Source organism: Martes martes (assembly GCF_963455335.1).
Source record: "Martes martes genome assembly, chromosome: 13".
Classification (NCBI taxonomy): Eukaryota; Metazoa; Chordata; class Mammalia; order Carnivora; family Mustelidae; genus Martes; species Martes martes.
The window spans coordinates 7,480,724-7,486,723 of record NC_137901.1 but is presented as its reverse complement, the minus strand read 5'-3'; positions in this window follow the sequence as shown (position 1 = coordinate 7,486,723).

Here is a 6,000-nt window from a genome sequence, read left to right as displayed (position 1 = left end):
GTCTATTGTAGAAAGCAATGTTTCAATAGCAGTAGTATGATGATATTTTTTAAACTCCCAAAATATTTTAAAGGATTTTATTTATTTATTTGACACAGAGAGAGAGAGATAACATAACATAAACCAGGGAGAAAGGCAGACGAAGAGGGAGAAGCAGGTTCCCTACGGAGCCGGGAGCCTGATGGGGGCTCGATCTCAAGACCCTGGGATCATGACCTGAGCCGAAGGCAGATGCTCAAGCAACTGAGCCATCCAGGCGCCCCCCCCCCCCACTGAAAATAATTTATAACATAGCTAGCAATTTACATTCTTCTCACATATATTCAGAATATGTATTTCCTCTTTTCATCAATTCAGTGGACGACAGTGAAATAAGCATTCTTTGATGTCCTTTCTACCTCTCGCTATCCGCTTTGATAATTATGACAGTAAGATTATGTGTTGTAATTTGTATAATCTAGTGAAATTCGAATTAGTTCAATTTGCTTGACTTCATTTGTATACACAGGATGGTGACATGAGGGGAAATTCTGTTTAGAAGAAGAACTGAAAGAATGAATAATTAGTTCTGATTTTTCTTTCCCAACCAAAGACCTATGGAGCACCTCAGCATCCTCTCGCTTCCCCCGGGGTACAGCCGTGTGTCCTATTTAAGACGTCGTTTCAGCGGTGGCATAGAACGAAGCTCGTTATGTGGCCACACTTACAGAGTTAAATATAAGGAAGAGACAGTATTTTGTCGCATGGCTTCTCAAAACTGCATGCAATTTTAGGACTAATTTTGTTTGCGAAAATTATTTGAATGTATAAAATATGTTAAACACGCCTTCATTTTTTTGAAGCATGTTGTGATTAACTGCGTGTGAGCTATCAAAATATTCCCTCACACTTCTCAGGTTCCTTTTTTCCAAATAGCCTCGTGCTGACCTTGAATCCTTTTTTCAACAATTCTTTTCGGGAACCACTTTGCTTTTCCTTGCCTTCTGGCTGCCTTCGTAATTCATTGCCGGAGACGTGGCCTAACAGGTGCCTCCAGCGGAGCCCAGGTCAGAAGGAGCGTCCCAGGGTTACGGAAAATGAATCCAAATTTGGCTGGATCTATTATTGGCAAAGGTGGTCAGCGGATTAAACAAATCCGTCATGAGTCAGGAGCTTCGATCAAAATTGACGAACCTCTAGAAGGGTCTGAAGATCGGATCATTACCATTACAGGAACACAGGACCAGATACAGAATGCACAGTATTTGCTGCAGAACAGTGTGAAGCAGTATTCTGGAAAGTTTTTCTAAGACTAGTGAAGAACTGAAGGAGTCCTGCATCTTTTTTTTTTTATCTGCTTCTGTTTAAAAAGCCAACATTCCTCTGCTTCATAGGTGTTCTGCATTTGAGGTGTAGTGAAATCTTTGCTGTTCACCAGATGTAATGTTTTAGTTCCTTAAAAACAGGGTGGGGGGGGAAGGGCGTGCAAAAACTAACATTGAAATTTTGAAACAGCAGCAGAGTGAGTGAATTTTAATTTTTGTTCATTGTTGGTGGTTTAAAAGAAAAAATTCCCCCCATGTAATTATTGTGAACACTTTGCTTTGTGGTCACTGTAACATTTTGGGGGGGTGGGACAGGGAGGAAAAGTAACAATAGTCCATTTGTCCCTGGCATCTATTCAGAGCAGTGTGCAGAATGTAATGCTCTTTTGTAAGAAACGTTTTATGATTTTTAAAATAAATTTAGTGAACCTTAAAAAAAAAAAAAAATGAATCCTCTTGGGCTTGGCTCTCTGCCCTCTGTGCCCGAGGTTTCTCGTGTTCCATTAGGCTTTCAAGTTTCCCAGGTGCACGTCCGACGGCTTAGGGGGGGCTGTGCCGGGCAACTACTCCAGGGAGCCGAGGCTGCGGGGTCTTTGGAGGGAAGGGGTTTAGAGACGCTTGGCTGAACTCGGGTCCTCGAGGTTCACTTGGCCTGGATCTGGAGCAAAAATTCCTCGCGGGGCCTCTGGTCTGGGGGTAACCCTCTGGGAAGTCAGGGATGGTTTAGTAACATGGAGGAGAGGACTGGCCTCCCCCGGCGTTCCCGAGGGCTGACGCCGCCGCCGTGCAGCGGTTCTGCCTGAGACGCGAGGCCGGTGTTCCACGGCCTTCACGTTAGCGTTCAAGTAGGCGCACCAGAGACTCGAGGCATTTATGAAGCCACGTCCGCGTATAGTTTGCAAAATAGGCCTTGTTCTGAGGTAAGGGGTATGTGGCTCCTACAGGAGTAATAAATAGCTCTGCTTCTCAAGCTGGAATCCACAGACATGTTTTTAAGGGATATGCAGTGAATATGGACATATTTAAAAGTTGTACACACACACACACACACACACACACACACACGGATATGCCATTATTATTCAAATACTTGGCTAGTTTGTGTGGATAATAATTTTTAAAAACCCATAAGCTTTTTGAAGGTTATCTGAAGGAGCTCGTCATGCCCCCGTGCTACCGTTCGGGCTCAGCATCTGTGTTGTGTTTTTAACTGAACCGGCGTTCACTGACCATCTGAAATGATACTGTTTGGGTGTCTGGGTGGCTCAGTCCTTAAGCGTCTGCCTTCAGCTCAGGTCAAGATCCCGGGGTCCTGGGATCGAGTCTAGCGTCCAGCTCCCTGCTCAGCGGGGAGCCCGCTTCTCCCTCTGCCTGCCGCTCCCCCTGCCTGTGTGCTCTCTTGCTCCCCCTCTCTCTCTGTCAAATAAATAAATAAAATATTAAAAAAAAATAAAGTGATACTGTTTAACTTCTAATGCAGCATTTCTCAAACTGGGCGTGGAGGCAGTATTTTAGATTGCCCCGTGAATTCTCAGGGTTTGAGGAGAATCCCGCGTCCGAGGTTACGGCTGCTTTAACAGTTTGCTAAGTCACTCCGATTGTGTCTGTTACTGCAACACAAACGTGCACAAGGTCCAGGCTTTGTTCTAAGGAGTTTATGTTCTCCTGGAAGCAGGAGGAAGAGAAACCGATGTTTAGGATGTTTCGAGGTTATGTCAGGGTATTAGGGAAACCCTGCAAAGGACCACAAAAGAAGAGCATCTGCTTGGTGCCGGGGGACGGAGAAGAGGTGCGGGAGGGGGTGTCGGGGGCGTTACTAATGTGAGCGAGAAGGGTGCAGGGTGAGCAGAGCAGAGCAGCTGTGGGGCGTTCCCGGAGGAGGAGACACAGCAGAGCCCAGCACACCGGGAGAACAGCTGCGGATTCTGTCCAGGTGGGAGGGTGGGGTGCCCCTGGGGGTGGACTGGAAGGGAAGCGGAAGAGAGAGCCAGGGGCCAGTTACGAAGGATTTAAGGAGTTTGTAAGTGGTGTAACACTGACAGATGATCTCCAGCGCAAGACTGGCAGAACCAAACTTGTAATTTAGGGAGATAATGCAGAGCAGTATGGAGAATGCATCCTTAGGTCACGTGGGGGTCATGAAGAAAGGGGTTAGGAAGTAGTTATTTATTTTTAGGTATTTGCAACATAAAACACAACATAAAAACACAATAAAACAGAGACAGATGGAGATGGGAGAGGGAGGAAAGGGAGGTTGGTAATTGGTGTGAAATCAACATAGAAAGCAGGTCCGTAAGGAGGGCGGGCGCTTCAGCCCGTCCTGCTTCTCAGTCTTCTAAGTTTGGCTGTGACTGATTGCAAGCATGGAATAACATTTCCTTAAATGAGAATCCTTTCCCGTGAGCACGGATGGGTTTGTGCAGGGCTCTGTCATCAGAGACCCGGCCTCCTGTTTACTGCTCTCCTGCCCCCAGCACAGGCTCTGCCTCATGGACAAGGTGGCTGGTCCGGCCCCACCTGCCCCTGCTCGGGAAGGACAGAGAGAGCGGGACATGCTGCCTCCTCCCTAAGGACCTCCTCGCCCCAGATTAGCACGCCCCACTTCAATGCACCCCCATGGACTTGCACTTAGCCAAAGGGTCCTGCTTACTGCAAGCAAGATTGAAAACCATCTTTCTTCTGGCTGGTTGTGTGCCCAGCTAATATCTGAAGAGAAAGTGGGAAAAACGGGGCAGGTGGTGTCCATCCCAGTCCCTCGGTATCATTTGCGTTAAACACAACTCGGCTGCTAGATGTCTTCTTCCGTTTACCACTCGCTATCTTATCATTGCAGAAATGGCTCTCCCTTCCATCAGGTTTCTTAACTTAATGTTCCTTACTTACCTGGTAATTGGCTTTTGTTTATTAATTCTTGTATTTTCTTATTGCTTGTAAGATTTTTTGTCCATTCCTTTGGGTTTTTTCTGTTTACAAATCTATCACCAAAAATGAATTCCAGGGGGCACCTGGCTGGCTCAGTCAGTGGAGTGTGTGACTCTTGATCTCACGGCTGGGGGTTCGAGCCCCACGTTGGGTGTAGCAATCACTTCAAGGTAAAACTCTTAAAAAAAAAAAAAAAGAAGAAAGAAAGAAATTCCAAATATACTGTGTTATTTTAAATTTTTATAGTTTGTATTTCCTTTATTTGCCTACTTTCATTGGCTAATAACTATAGAACAATTTTAATAATACTGGACTTTAATAATTCTTATATATTATAATATATAGATATAGTATATTTAATATATTTATATTTGATATATACTATAATAATACTTAATATTATTGTATTATAATAATATTATTAATATTATATAATAAACTGGACTTTCATAATACTGGACTACTGATATAGCTATATATTATGTAATATAGATATATTATATTTAATATATTTATATTTAGTATATTATATACTATAATAATTTAATATTCTTATATTATAATAATATTGTTATATAATAAACTAGACTCTAATAATACTGGACTACTGATATATTTTTCATTTTAGTAGGAATGTATCTAGTGTTCCTTCACTAAGCATAATATATGTGCACTGATGTATGTTTAGTTTTATATTTTAGACTTACATTTAGAGGTTTTTTAAAAAGAGTGTTGAATTGTATCAAATGCCTTTAGCCTCTACAGAGATAATTACATGATTTTTCTCTTTACACAATCAGTTGTGTTAATATCTGAATAGTAAACGATTTCCTCATTTTAGCTATGAAGTTTACTTGATTATGTTATTCTTTCAGTGTGTTGCCAGATTCTGTCTTACGGAATTACTACAATACTGATCTGTATTTGAATCTTAATGTTACTTTGTTTCTGGTGATCTACATTTATAGTTCCTTTATCCTGGATGACTTCATCCCTTAAATATTTATCTCTACTGCAGATGCCTACCCTACTGAGTTAATGTTTACCTAACGTAAACCATTTAATTCTTTAACTTAGCCTTTGGTCTTGGTTATGAAATCATTTTGATATTCTTTACTTTTTTCCTGGACTTCTAGTCACTGGAGAAAATTGCACTTAACAAATTGTGAAGAAAACAAGTTTTGTCTAAAAGTAATAAAAGCTATTAGTGAAAAACCACTGGCAGATTTCACTGCTAAGTCCATGTGAGTCAGGGGTCCCAGCCCAGGCTCAGAAAAGCACCCGTTTGTTAGGAAAATGCAGAAAGTCCCAGTAAGGAAATAACCCAAAGCAACTTACTCAATGTCATTGAATTCAGAAAAAATTAATAAGACAAATTAGGTTTTGTGATCACTTAAGATGGACTAAAAATCAAATTTAAAATGTAATTAATTATGCTTTATATCACTAATCTCCAAGGGAAATTCCGGGAACATCCCCATTGATTAAGTGTGTAAGAGGATGCTTGCGAGTATCAGGGGAGTAGCAAGGCTCCGACGGGACCTGCGCGGGGCAAAGGGCATCCCAGACTTCTAGAGTTCTCCTTGTCTCCTGACCTGTTTAGAAATGGAATTCTGACAGTAGGACTGAGCCTGAGAAGAATTTCCTTACTAACATAATTATCGAGAGGCGGACCTCGCTGCTAAAATGCTATACAAAGTATAGATATTAAGCAAATAATACCAACGTAATTAAATAATCTTTAAAAAGTTAAACTGATGTCCATGTGGTAATA